The sequence below is a fragment of the Zonotrichia albicollis genome, chromosome 3, assembly GCF_047830755.1.
Source record: "Zonotrichia albicollis isolate bZonAlb1 chromosome 3, bZonAlb1.hap1, whole genome shotgun sequence".
In the NCBI taxonomy this organism is placed as follows: domain Eukaryota; kingdom Metazoa; phylum Chordata; class Aves; order Passeriformes; family Passerellidae; genus Zonotrichia; species Zonotrichia albicollis.
In genome coordinates, this window is record NC_133821.1 from 34,461,944 (window position 1) to 34,477,054 (window position 15,111).

A 15,111-nucleotide genomic window follows, 5' to 3' on the forward strand; every position below is an offset into this window, starting at 1 on the left:
ACACTTCAGAAGGGACTTTGTGTTTTCCCCGATTTAGCCAAACCACATATAAAGACCCAAAACTGGACCTCTTAACTACTTCTTGAAGGTCACATGAAGGTCTACAAGTGGATGGTGGAACTGAAAGACCAGCACTGCTACCTACCATGTTACTGCTCTGTAAGGAACACGACCTCCACAGGCCAATGCTTTCAACCTGGTCCTTTTGCTGGTACTTAACTCACACAATGCTTTAATCCCATTAAGCATCTGATTTTTAAATACTGCTCCGCCTTGGCTCACAGGCACCTGCTACTGACAATTATCAAAGAACATATGTAAGAAAAAAAAATAGCATATGGCCACACAAGTAACTGCAGCAATGAAGCGCTCCTCGCAAGCTCTAAAAGAGACAAGTAATTGCAGCACTCTGTGGCGCGTGCGAGCACTGACCGCTCAAACGCGCGGGGTTACACCAACACAGACCCTCCCAGCACATCCCTCAGCCCTTCCCCCTGCATCCTCTCGCTCCGGGCTGGGGCAGAAAAAGAGATGCAAAAAAATACAAAGTGTGTGAATGGATATCGGTAACTTTCGCAGGCCATGAACCCAATCCAAAGCTGTTCCTACAAGTCTTCCTGCTGGAGGTCTCTGGAGGCCTCCCTGCCTTTCTCCCAGGGCAGAGAGGGCTGGCTGAGACACACAAGAAAGGAAATCTCTCCACATCCACTGAAGTGTCAGGTGAGTTTTTTTCGCTGTGGTTTTGGGGTTTTTTTTAAACTTATTGGGATGAATCCCATCCCCATGGCCTCATCCCTCCCAAAACAATAAAGATAAATTAAAATTCTAGTAAAGATAAATTAAAATGCTCTACACATTGGGCATTATGGCTGGAAATTTAGCAGGAGAGTTAAACAATAGTTGTCCTTTTGTCTCTGTGCACATTGGTACCACCACCAGCTCGCTACCAAGTCTGCTGCACTCAAATGCACAAATTCAACATTTCTCCCATTTCTTAATGTATTTATTTTTCCTCTGGGAAGTGACTTACTTTAAAAATTGCTTTATGATTAAAAAACACAGCAATCAACTTTTCAAAATGTCAACTTTAATTTGATTTTTGTTTCCCTCCTCCCAGGTCCTCAGGCTCTCACAGGAAACCCCATGCCTCCATTTTACTTTGCCACAGCTGTAGCCCTACATTACCCCAGGAGAGCAGCTCCAAAAGCTGGAGATTTCTGGTGGAGATGAGGAGCTCTCAACTTCCCGACACGGAGCTCAGCTTTGCACATGGGACATTCATCATCAACATAAGAACTTCAGTTCAAAACTTACTCAGTGCCACAAGGGCAGGTTTTGCCTGCAGGGCTATGGGGACATAACCTACCCAACAATGTGCCATAGCAAACTCCTGACCTGCTCACCAGAAGTGCCAACAGGCACAGTGCCGTCCTTTGGATGTTTCCGCTGCAGCAGGGATCCTGGGAACAGCATGGTATTAGGGGGCCACCCAGTCTGAAGGCACACACAGCAAGGAAACGAGCCACATTCCTACCAGTTCCAAAAGGCTTTACACCAGATCTTCCTTTCTCCTCACTGCACAGAATGCAGAGCATTTACAATGAAGTTATCGATGTGCCACAGTTAGCCAAGCAAGACTTGCAGCACAGAGCTAATGCTCAGTTAATAACCCAACAGGGAGGAGAAAAAACCTCTGAATTTAGCATGGCTGATGTAAGCTGTGATGTCATTTCCACACATAGGCTAGTGAAAAAAAAAAAAAATCTTTTTTTTTCAGATCCAAGATGCAGAGATATGTAAACTGCTTGGCTTCCATTTCAAATAAACAGTGTGAGATAACCCCAAAACTTAATAATGCTTTCAGCCTTCGCTGCTGCTCTTCAGAAGACTCGAAGCCTTCGACAGGATCAGCTCCCCGGGAGAGCAGTGCGCCAAACCACTTGTACAGGCACGCACCCTCAGCACCGTCCCACCCAGCAGTGCCAGCAGTCTGGTTCTCACTCTTCAACAAGATCTTTGGTTTGGGCTTTTTTTTTTATTTTGGAGGAAGTAATTTTAAACAAAGAATAAGGAAAAAAAAATCTTGCTCTAACAACTGTAAAGGATTTTTTGGTCCGATTATGGCCAAAATTAACTATTCTCTAAGGACAGATTAAACAAGCCAAGCAAAACAGGTCAGAAGATCAGAGAGAAAGGGCATCTTAGAATTATGAAAGATGCTCAGCTAAATTAACAAAAAAAAAAAAGAAAAAACAAACAAACAAAAAACTTCAGTCTAACAGAAGAAACTGCTGAAAGAACAATCTAAAAGTACAAAAAAACTTGGGTAAATTTGGGTAACCTAGAAAATGCTGCAGAAAAATGTTACCATTTTTTAAAAATAATAACTTCCTTCAAATTAAACCCCCCACTTTTTCCCCTCAAAGAAGTAACTTCTTAACAGGAACTCTGCTGTAAGTGCTGTGCTTACCTATTCTGCCAGTAAATAATTTCAGAACTTGAGAACATTTATAAGAAAATTCAACCTGGAGGGTAATTTTCCTGAAATTTCTGTTTGGCAAATGAAAATAGTGTTTTCAACAGATGAATATCCTTCCCTGTAATTGTTATTCTGTTGCCATACACTAAATTGGTGTTTTACACAAATGCAGCTTGAAACCTACCTACTGAAAGAAAAACAACCCGAGATAAAACCAACCCGCACAGAACAGGGTAGAACAGTACTAATAACATGTAAGCACAGGTTTCTAAACAGTAAAAAAGAGGTCGTTGCATAATTTATTCATTTTCCTACCAGTTTCACAGATGAAGATAGCAGCACCATGAGATAGCCAAAAGATTTTTTTTGCCTTTAGCTCAGTAATTTACAAGCCTTTGAGTTTCACTGCATTTTGTTGTTGTTGTTCACTGGGAAAATACTGTGGAAATAACATTTACCTGCATTCTCGGTCTACAAGGCTTGCTGAGTGCAGCTCCATAGAGACGCATCCCCAGCGAGCAGCACAGAGATTTACCGTAAATTGGTGACTAATCCTTACGGCGTACCCTGTACGTGTATCACTGAGTCAGCCTGAAAGTTTGTTCATTCACTCAAACACCACTTCTTCCATTCTCCTCTCTCTCTGATCGGCAGGCAGGTGTGAAATCTGCCTTTCCTCCATTCAAGGACAGCTTCTTACTGCCTGAACAGGCAAAAGGTGCAGGTATGAAAACTTGCTGCTCTTGCGGAGGAGTGCCCTAAGAAAGCGCACGCTTGCATACAACAGCATAAAAACAAACACACCAAAAAAAGAAAGCCCTACATTTTCTTTCAGCAAGAAACTTATGTGTATGCAAGGAAGGAGCCCTGCAGGGAGGGACTCTCCAGGGGGCACAAGCTGACCCTGCTACTGGAAAAACTTCCCAGTTCCCACATTTGGCAATCTAATCTACAAAGCCTGCGAGAAATGCCCAGTTTGAGTTTTACTGGTAACAAAAGCAGCAGCAGAACAATGCAGGAAAATATTCTAGATAGCTGTAATGGCCACGTATGACTTTGCATTTGCTGAAGCCTAAAATAAGATGCCCCACTCTTTTGTTCTCTTTTTTAGTTTCTTGCAATTTACATAATTAGCAGTACGGATTTTCCAGAAATAACCTGAAAGTAAAAGTTTTACCTGAAAAAAAAAAAAAGAAAAGAAAAAGAGCTGTTTATGCAAAGGATAGCATGGGGCTTAAATGTAAGGATTTTCCTTACATAACTGAAGGCCATCATCGACTTTGTAATTATGATACTTCAACTAGAGAATACCATTTTATTACAGAGTAAAATAATTACAACAAGGAGCTGCAGTCAGTCATACTCAGACCCAACCTTGCACCTTATTTCAAACAGTCACACAGGTAGTTCAACCAACTATAACAAGAGCAGGCACTGCTACAGATGAGTAAAAATTGAAAAATCCAGTCCAATACTGAGCACACAATCTGACAGAAGCCTTCCCATCAGGCAGCTTTATGTAGCAATCTATGTGCCATTGCCCTATAATGTCTGCACTGCAACCTTACTCGTTTTGGACCATCGCCTACTGGCTGAGAGGAGGCCTTTAAAACCAGATGAGCCCGTGTTACTTTAATGAGCCCCTACTTTAACTAACGATCAAGCAGTTAGCCTAGGGATTGTATGCTGACAGACTCCCAGCATCAAAGTACAGCTCCTTTCAAAAATTAGAGTAATTCTGTGGTATTAGTCTATCGTTTATGTATGTGCATGCAACGTCCAGATTACAACTTCTGAAAGTTGGAAATCGTTGAAATAAAAGTCTGCTAAGGCTTTATTTTATCATTCCCACTCATGTTAAGCAGTACCTTACTATGCAGGCAACCACATTTGGCTTAACTTACATTCTTTTCATTAACAAAACAGTACTTAATCCAATGTCTTTTTTCTGTGAACCTCCCTTTTCAGGTGTATTATTTCTTTAAATCTAAAGCTGTTTTCAACTTCAAAGACCAACTTTTTACTACAAGCAATATAGAAGCAGTAAAATTCATCCTCTGCAATGCATCTTTGGTTTTCAAATGTATAAAGGGTGAAATCTTTTTTCATTTTACCTGCAAGGCATATTCTCTTATTCATGCTCTTTCATTATAATAGCAGCAACTTTAGAAATGTATTAAAGTTAATTATAAACCATCTCTTACAAAATTTCATAGTCCTAAAAAAACCTTTTCCTCACTTTAAAAAAAAATTGCCTCTCATTTTCTAATGTTATCAAACTACTTTTTCATTGTGATCCATGCTCACATACCAATTTACTGAACTCTGACAGCATAAAACAAGCTTAACTGACAAAAAAAAATACAGAGAATCACTGTTCACCATCACAACTGAGAAACTTCTTCAAGTCTTTGAAACACAGCATCAATTGAAGAATGAGAGAGAACTTGCCTGCCCATACTTCTGCAAATATTTTGGCTCAGAGGAATTACTACCACCTTAAATGGAGATATGTCCCTGCCATATTCAGAAATACGGGTTTAACGTAGTTATGGATATGAATCTCACTTCTCCAGACATAAATTGCCTCCTAATTTAGAAACCTCTCTCCACTCCCCCACTCCGTACCTGATGCTCTGCCATGCAGACCTGCTGGAACACACGGCGATGGTCTGCAGGGCATTCCTGAGGATGGGCATGGAAAGGTCATCAGTGCTTCGCTGCCTGTGCTCAGAGACACCTTCTAACAAAGCAGACACTTGGTTCCTACAACCTGTCTTACCTTGGTGTGATCAGAGGAGTGAAAGCCCTTCCAGAGAGAGGCAAGAATGTAATTTCTGACACTCAAATGCCTCCATGAAAAGACGGCATCTTGCCTCGTTTGGCACGCTCCTGCTCGTGGCAAGTGTGTTGCCAGAGAAAGTTAGAACTTCAAACAGCTTTACTCAACCCTTTCAAATAATGTATCCTGGTTCAGCATCTCACCAGTAAAGCACGTCAGTCTACGAGATGGTTTTCCGCCTTATTTTTGCCAGAAACTCATTAGAATATCACTGCAAGTACTTGTTTATTATCATTGCTCTGATGCTGAATTCACGTTTTTACAGTGATCAATAAAAACAAAATCAGCTCACTACACACTCAGCCCACACATGAAGAAAATTAATTTAACAAGATCAAAGTTGTCTACCTTCTACTGCTGTAAAATCACAACCAGCCTGATGTTTTTTGCCAGTTATCTTTGAAGAATGATTGGAAATGAATAAAAAAATCATTCTGGAAGCATATACTGAAATTGCAGATACAAAACAGAGATAGGAGGACACATGCAAGCAACCACATGGGAGACCTTTGCTTGAATTTGAACTGCGTGGCAGGCCAAAGCATTAGATCCCTTGCAAAGCTGCACCACTCAGTGTGGCTGAACATGAAGCATTTCTGCTCTTTCACCAACATACATAAGGGTTCCTCTGCAACACTAAACACTAAATATAAGCTTTTGAAAGGTAACCAAGAAACCCCCAAAATCATGCCAGTGAGTTAACATCTGAACTGCTTCCACACATTTCCTTCCAAATATACTAGGGGCACAAGCAGCAACCAAACGCCTGCGTTCAGCACCGAGCCATACGTGGCGTGTACTTGTGGTTCAGGTGACTACAGGCTCCAGCTCAGCTTTGGTAATGGCCACAGAGCTCAGGGCTATCTCAAGGCCCACTGTGGCCTAGGAGTCATTGAAGGTGCTTTCAGCCTCCCAAAAGAGTGCAACGTGCAGCCCTCTCCTTGCTGAAAGCAGCAAGGGGCCAACTCAAACACCACCATCTCTCTGCAAGGTAAGCCCAGCTTCCACGCTCATGATAAAATAAAATATAAAAGAGGCAGACCAAAAAAGAAGCAATTGAGATGATGTTTACAAAACTTTAAGTCAATATCCTACATATTTCAGGGCTTTGGCAGCCTACATTTTAGGGTAAAGAAAGCTCTGTTTAGCTATGCAGGGTCTTCCAAGTATTCCTACTTGTGAACCAGGTGAAGTCTGATCAGCATCCATTATTTTATTTAATACACTGCTACTGTTGCTAACAATGCTAATTTTAACATCACAAAAAGAGAAAATAGGTAGCAAATCTGCTTACAAAATTGCAACAGCCCTATTTACCAGTCACCGTTGTCTTTCTCTAGTACAAACAAGATCTTCCACTTGGACATTTTCTCCAGCAGTGGAAAGATGCAGCAAGGTAGCAGCAGAATGAAGCACTGGTGGTACAAGTTCAGGAGGCAGCACTGCAGCTGCACTCCTGCAAAAACACCCAGCACCTACAGGCACTTGCCAAAGAAACCCCATCTACCTCCTCCTCCTCCATCAACCGCTGCACTGTCCAAAAGAGTAAATAACTTTTAGTCTCTGATCAAAATGTGTATTAAAATCACCTCATCTTATGTCTCCAAACTTTCACAGATTTGCAATGCAGTACTTCCTAACCTGCAGTACTTAAAAATTGTATTCAGCATTAAAGTACATGAGATCTCTTTGGAGGAAAAAATATTATTACATGTGAACAACATACTTCATAACTCATTTCCTGCTCCCCAATAAACTGTATTCAATTCTGCCTGGAGAACAGAGGGCTATTTGAAGTTATGCAAAGCTCTGGCAGCATTGATTTCATTAGGACCCCCTTAAGATCACATCCTTGCAAGAGGACCCATACGCATTAGAGCCACAGGACAGCAGCTTTACCTCACTGACATTCCAGGATTGTAGTGGGTGCTGTTTAAGAAAGTGAAAGAAGTTACTATGTAGGTCAAGTGTGGAATTAAAAGTTTTTAAAAAAGCCTAATGTAGCTGTAATTGGCATAACCCTCCAAGTGTAAACAGAGATCCTTCCAGGAAAATGCACTTCTAGTTCTGATTTGCCATGTGAAACATGACAGTACTGGGAAAAACACTTTCCTACTAGTACAACTGGAACTCAGACAGGACCCTCACCCACACAGAAGTGTTGCGAAACCCCTCAATGCCCCGATAATATTCACTATTCACCAGCAGAATATTTGGTTTACTAGGGAAAATGTATTTAAAGTCATTTCTAAACACACAAGCATTAGCTATTTTTTATTTTTAAATATAAAAACTAGAACACAGACTTCCTTCCTATCCACCCTCATGCCCCCCCAAACACACATACACTAAAAATATATAAATAAAGGAAATGAAACTTCCCCATCAATGAAAATTGGGGGGTGGGGGAAAAGACGAGAAGAAGAGAGGACGGAGTGGAGAACAAAGACAAAAATTACTTTTTTTTTAAGACAGAGAATTTCAGTCATTCTCAAGTTTTAAACTTGCTTTGCAGCATTGGGTACTTTTTTTGCACAGTCTGATGCTGAAATTATTTAGGATTTGACATTCACTTAAAAAGAAAGTACCTGATATAAATTCTGCACCTCAAATGGCCCCTGTCCTTTAAGAGTCCTGGTAAGCCTTGTTCTAGCCAGATGGCGTGAACAAAAACCTCACCATCAGGGATCCTTTAAAAAGGAGGTGCTGATAATTTAACATTTAACTTACACCTACCTGCTTTGCTGGGGCAATCCTTCTCAATCTCTATTTTTGCAGTCTTTACACTCCAGGGCTAGCTGGAGTAAGTTTTAGTACCTAAATCTGAGTTTTTGCTTTTTACTGAACATGAGATTTTTGACACAGAGAGTGGGGAGGGAAGGAATCAAAAAAGACCATCTACAACAATTTTGCTTTGCTATAGCTGCAATGAACTTTAAACATGAAGAGAAAAAAAATGGCAAATGAAAACAAAACCTTGCAGCTCTGCACTTCAAGGACATATCACAATGCGGGTTCTATAAAAAATCTTACCATGAGCAGTTGATGAGTGGAGGGAGGGGAAAGACAGAAACCATTTTCTTGCTGAACTAAACAGACAAGAGAAAATTTGTGACAAGACCCAGGATGGCTGCTTTAGACATTGGTGGGGTGTGGACACTTGGCATTTGTCCCCATGTGCCTGGGAAGTGACAAGAGCCCACCAGAGCAGGGGACGGAAAGCCGAAGAGAAGCAATTTGTCTGAAAGTCTAACAAAATTTAAACTGTAAACTGGAGAATGACAAACTAAAATGATTTTTGTTTTAAAAAATCAACTACCTTTTGACTCTGCCTCATATCAGGATTTTGGGTCTTTCCAGAGCAAATCATCAGTCAATTATGAAAACTTAGGTGGGCTGTTTGTGTGCGACACATTACTCTTTGTTACAGAGTAAGCTGAAACCACAAGACTCATTTCACTCAGAACCTCAAAATATACCTAACGCTCCAGGACTACTCCAAAACCCTGCAACACCCCACTCTAATGCAAGGAGTTTAAACTTAAAAAAAAAAAAAAAAATCACACACTATTACACAGTAATAGGGCATATATTTAAGAGCATGTCCTGAGTTCCCCAAACCATTATCCTCTCAGTAAGAAAGTAACATAAATTATGTATTTTCCTTCAAGTTTCTGTAGCAGCAGGTTGTAGTCTGAGCACATTTTCCAGTTTTTCCCCACACAAATCAATGGTTTGGGGTTTTTTTTCTGCTGCTGTTTTGAGCAGGTCCAGGTGAGCCCACATCCCCACCATCACGGAATGACACAGGCAAGTGAGAAAGAGAGAAAAGAAACTGCTATCAAAACACTATTCCTTCTGCCCACAGAAACCAACATCCAACAAGAACCAGTGTCAGTATGAGCTGCTGGCAGACTGTGTCACCCACTTTGTCCTCCTGGCCAGCCTGGACATACAGTGGCAGCAGCAAGGAGAGGATGGTGCAAGAGCCCATTCTCGGCATTTCAGATCGAACAGGAGATACTCCCACAAGCTCCATAAGTTAACTTAGTGCCTAAACGCATGCTGCTCAAAAGTAATTTCAGTCAATCTCTTAAATCTGCTTGGTTTCAAGCAAAGAGTTGTTAAAGACAAAAACAACCCAATAAAATTGTTGCTACTGTTCTTTGAACCAGGTTCAGACTACTCTTTGAAGGAAGAGTCGCCTTTCTTAAAATATATTTGAATGTGCTATTTTAGTCTTTATCTTAGAAGGCCCGATTTCCCCTCACAGCCCTGCAACTGATTACAGTAATAGGTTTCTCAGAGATGGACAAGTTAAGAAGAGGTTTTGTAACTTCACATACAGCAAAGAGTAAGGAATTTGCTGCCTTCCTTTTTCTTTAGTTCTGAATGCAGCTCCCCAGTCCCTCCCCACTTTCACACACGGTGACTCTACCCTAGTAAGCAGTGCCATGGAAGTCAGTGTGGCCACTTGTGCTCCTCACCTTATGTAAATAACCACGAGTGTGGCAGCTACTCCAGGCAGAATTCACATGTGCACTTGAAGATGCTTTTGCCTACTACTCTCAGGTGGATGGCAGGTAAAAGGATCTGCTAATTTCAGGGACAGGAAAAATTGTAATTCTGATGATAATTTTTTATAGGAACCATTCAGCTCTCAAAAGAATGCAAGGGGAGGAAACAAATTGTTTCCACACCAACCATTATTTTGTGTTTGTCAAACGCTGCTTGTTTTTTTTTAAACCAAAAAACAAATACATATTTCTAAGGAAGCTGAAATGAAACTGCCTTATCTCACAGTTATTGTGACACATACTAAGGAGGTGCAATGCAGGGCCCTTCTTTTTTACACTGTCCCATTACAGTATTGGCAAAGGGAGAAAAGGGCCTTCTCAAACACTTGACTGAGAAAGTTTTTAGGTGACATATCTCCCCCACTTGATTAGAACAAACAACAACAAAAAAAAGATGAAAATATTCACAGCAAAATGTTAACTTACTGTTTTAGGAAACAGTACTTTACAGAACTGCTCTTATACTCTTCTCACCCTCCCTGCCAGAGGCCAAGTAATGAGCCCAATTTATAATAGCAAGCCTCACTGTATCACTTCAAGAATTAAAATGGCCAGAAGAAGAGAAGCAACAGTTTTGAGTTTAAAATCTAGGAATTCCTTTTTTCTATCTAAGCTAGTTGCACGCTACCCAGAGGCAAAAAAAAAAACTAAAACAAGGATTGCTTTATGGTCTTAAATGAATACTGGAGGACTCTCAATAGGCAGGTCATCATCAGTAACATACAGGTTGAGAAAATGAAATGGCTTAGGCATGGAGACTTTTTCAGTCTATCGAAATACATCATGAGTCAATGTTAGGTAGAGAGGTTAGTCATGCTGTGGTTTATTTATGCTCATGTTGGCCCCAGATACTAAACACTGGAGGCAGGATGCCGGCCTAGCTACCTGCGGCCTCATCCCTCTTCCCCAGGAAGGGATGCCAACAGCAGGACATACACTGACACTGTGACTGAGCTCCAGTGTTATCCTATCACCAGAAGGCCAGTCCTCCAGTTCACACTCAGGCCAAGTTTCACAGAGAAGTACCTGCTTTACCTGTATCTGAGTTTTTTTGGCTTTTCAAGATACACAGGTTTGACCACCACACCACAGTGCTGCTCAGGTCCTCACTGAGGTCTCCAACTTCAGAAACACAAGCTGCTAATCAATGGTAGAACAGATTGTTCTAGAGTGTTCATTTGCACCAAAACTTTTTGAGTAGGCTATACTTAAACCTTTAATTTTTCCAAAGATTATCAGAGTATCCTCCACAGAAGCAAGAAAAATGCATACAACGCATTTTCTTCATAAGAAAAATCACTTATCTAAATTCTAGGGAAAAGTCTATTTGTTTTATGCAAAGCTGCATAGTATGCTTGCATAGAGCACGCATGCAGCAGCCCTTCTATTGTTATATGTGCCTTGGACAACACTTAGAAAAAAGATAAGGTACCAACCAGGGCATATTAAACTCTGTCACTTCAGTGGGCAATGAAGCGAAATGGGTTATTTCTAGATAGAAGCACCTTATTAATGCAACGGCTCCATTCTGATCCAACTGAACGTCCAAGACCACGAAGCAGATAAGTGATGACAGCAATCAGCTGCATGTACCGCATGCAAGAATAACTCATGCACACGCTGGCTCTGTAATGTTGGGTCAGTGACACTATACCCTGAGTGAGGGCAGCAGACAAATCCGTGCTCCCCAGGGCAGCTCTGCGGGCCAGAGGCCCAAGCAGGATGGGTACAGAAAGCAGAGTGGCCCTGTCGAGCAGCCAGGCCAATCCTGCCAGGTGAACTCTCTCCTCTTCCCATATCCACAGTAAAATTGTACCTACCAACAGCATAAAACTCCCCCCTCAGTGATTACATGCTTAAAAAGTTAATCATGCAGTTATACACAATATTTTCCATAAATATTTCAGCTATGGGTCATCCTATGTATTTTGCTGCCATCATGTCAGTCTGTAAGAATGTATGAACCTCACCTGTAACTATCTGAATGACGACCAGCACTGATGCGCAAGGACAGCAAGTGCAGGTCAGATTTTACTGGATGAAGGCAATAACCCGGCTAGGTTTACATCTCGATCAGTCAAGCCTGGTTAGTTGACAGGCACACGTGAAAACCACTCTGTAAAGTCAGCAGAAGGATGAATAGCCATTATCCATTTATTAACTGGTTAACTGCCGATTAATTTCACTTGCAAATCGCCTCTCCGGTATTTAAACAACTGGCTAAGAGTTTTTGTTCCTTACCACCCCGTAATTTTGACGGGCCAGAAAGCCGGAGCGCCCCGCCAGCGCCCAGCCCGCCGCGCGCTCCTCTCCCGCAGGAATGGAGGGAGAAATCCCCATTCCTCCGAAACGAGCTCGCCCCACGCGGTGCCGCCCGGGAAGGGCTCCACAGCCGAGCCCCGGGACCGCTCCGCTCCCAGCACTGATACCGAGAGGGCACCGAGCGCGCTGCGGGACGAAGGACGGGAGGAGAGGCGCGTGGGTCGCCCACTCGTGTCAGGGGCCGTGAGGGGCAGCGCGGCTCGGGGAACTTCCGCGGCGAGCCCCGCCGAGCCGCCCTTCCCCGCCTCTGCTCCCGGCACGGCGCGGCGGCGCCCGGGACTCGCTCGCAGCAGCGCCGCGGCGGGGGCGCCCCGCGCCGGCCCCGCCGCCCGCCCGGCCCGGGCAGGTACCGGGCAGCGCCCCCCGCCCGCCCGCGCCCGGACGGGCAGGAGGCGGCGGCAGCATGCAGGGCCTCGGCGCTGCAGACCGAAAGTCAACTGCGAGCTGCAAACTTTTTTCTCCCTCCTCCCCCACCCCCCTCCTTTTTTTTTCTTCCCTCCTCTCCTTCCAGCGCAGCCCCGGCTCCTGCAAAAACGAAACTTGCGAAGCGTTGCCCCTACCTGGCGCGAAGTCTGCAACAAGTGCAGGCGGGGGGGGGAGGGGGGCGGGCGCGGGGCTCGTGTGGCGGTGTCGGCGAGGCGGGAGCAGATCGCGATATTAATTTATTACGGAGCTGCCCCGGGCTCGGTCCTACTTCACTTACAGTACGGCGCCCATCCTGTAAACAAATATCGCTCCGCCAGGAAACGCACTCCCCCAGCCCGGCCCGGCGCGGCCCCGCTGCCCGGCACCCACCCCGGCGGCGGCGGCACATGGAGCGGAGCGGGGCGGGGGCCCCGCGCCGGGGGAGGCTCCGGGCACCGGCACTTACCTTCGGCACGGCCTCCCCCGCCCGCCGAGCTGCCGAGTCCGTGATGCAAAAAGAAAGAAAAAAAAAAAAAAAAGAAAGAAAAAAAAAAAAGAAAAAAAATCCCCGGTGTCAGCAAATCGCTGTCAAATAATTTCCTTGCAGCAGGGAGCCGGGAAAAGCAGAAGCAGGAGGGGGAGGAGGCTGCGGGAGGCGGCGGGATCCCTCCGCCGCGATGGGTCTGGCCCCGGGTAGCGAAGCAGGAAGTAAGGTGTCGGTGGCGCCGCGGCCGCCCGGCCCCGCGGCGGGGCGAGGGGCGCCCGCCGCCCCCGGGGGCCCGCCCGCCGCCGGCCGTGCGCCGCCGCCGCCGCCTCCCTCCCTCTCTCCCTCCCTCCCGCTCCGCCGCGCCGCGGTCTGGCCGGCAGCCCCTCCTCTCAGGGCGGTGAGCGCAGCGCAGGTGCCGGGGCCACTGGCGGCGACCTGTCAGCGGCTCCCGCCGGGTCGGCGGGGTGCGGGCGAGGGGCTGCCGCGGGATCCCGCCGCATGCCGCAGGGCGCCGGGGCCGGGCACCGCTCCCGCTCCCGCCCGGGCGGCGGCGCCGGGGGACGACACCGCGGCAGCCCTGGGGCCGAGGGGGTCCCGCGCCGAGGGGCTGCGATGCAGGGGTGCTCCCCCGGCGCCGCGGTGTCATCCGGAGCGGGACAGCCGCGTCGGGGCCGGGGGCTGAGGGCGCTGTGGCCCGGCCTCCCCCAGCCCCGGGGCGCCGGAGGGTGAAAGTGGCCGCGGCAAAGTCGGGCTCGCTCTCACCCGGGAGCTCTCCTGCCCTGAGCGGGGAAGGGCTGCTGCGCTGCCGGGGCCGCCTCCGGCTCCAGGGCGGCTCCTCCGCTTTGGGTTAATTTAGAAGTTAATTCTCTAATACAGCGAGCGATGTAGGAACTTGCTCCTGTGGTCACTGATCTTTGCCATTGGTCGTCCTAAATGATTTTTTTTTTAAAGTCTGCAGAAACATTTTGGTGAAATACCTCATCGGTCCTTCTTCCCTTGGGCTCGGCATTTGCATTAGATTGCACCAAAATGTTTCCTCGCAGGGAAGGATTTTACATCTTGGGGACAGATATGTGATGCATACAGCTTATGCAGTGCTCTGTTTAAGCTCACGGACAATGACAGACTGTAAGAAACCGTAGCTGGGAAGAGAGAAACTGAAACAGGGATTGTTATAGGCCTACTTCTGCCTTCAAAGAGGGAAAAAACCCCCAACAGACAAAACTCTCAAGGGTTATAACTGGAACAGAAAAAGGTCTTTGGTGTTAGCATTTGTGATTCAGACTTACATTATAATGGTTACCAGCAGCCTCATTTTCTTTTTATGGTCATCCTGGTTTCCTGGTTGCATGACACTTCCATCGGCCCACTGTTCTTAATAATTTAACCTTTTATGAAATTGTTTTGATTTATAGTGTAGATTAGAGCAAGAGTGAAAAAGTATGATATCACCCCTTGGCTATTAAATTTCTTTGAACTATGCACAAATGTGAGAAAGTCTTGTTTTCTTCCTCGCTAGCTACTAATTTTCTGATTTTATTTCTACTTACCTGAAGAATACCATTCCAATATTGTTAGTTCTCTGCGCTGAGCTATACTAAATCTATGCTGAGTTTTGGATTCAATGGTTGGCTTGTTTGCTTGCTGGAGTCCTAAGTCATATAAACTATGATGAAAATAGAATTAAAATCCCAACTCAAAATGTGCTTTGCCTCTGTTTGTTTTTTGTGTCTAGTCTGGAACTCAGAATAGCCCATATTACTTGTGATTTCCAAAATGACCTCTGAAAATAAGCAATGGAATTTAACAGTCTTTCTAGGTTTGTCTCAGCATCTCTACTTGTCCAGTAATCAATACAAGCAAATCTCTGTTGAATCAGCTAGGTGTTATTTGATTTGCCTGAAACACAAAGGTTTGTGGTATAACTCAAAATAGAAGCAAATGTCTAAATTTCAACAAAGAATCATTAGCTCAGTTTGTTAGGGCATGGTGCTAGTAA

General features: G+C 44.9%; 1 protein-coding gene across 13 annotated transcripts in view; it reads right to left on the reverse strand.

The window, feature by feature from the left end:
• Window positions 1–13,275, reverse strand: part of TRERF1 (transcriptional regulating factor 1) — a 100,660-nt gene extending 87,385 nt beyond the window's left edge. For 7 of the 13 annotated variants that reach the window (XM_074537152.1, XM_074537154.1, XM_074537153.1 and 4 more), the window contains exon 1: window positions 13,092–13,275. The gene's annotated coding sequence lies outside the window, so the exon portion shown is untranslated. Of the gene's footprint in view, window positions 1–11,868; window positions 12,015–12,780; window positions 13,047–13,091 lie in introns of those variants that run through there. The other 6 variants (XM_074537144.1, XM_074537145.1, XM_074537149.1 and 3 more) reach the window with 2 other exon arrangements.
• Between the last annotated feature and the right edge of the window lie 1,836 nt (window positions 13,276–15,111).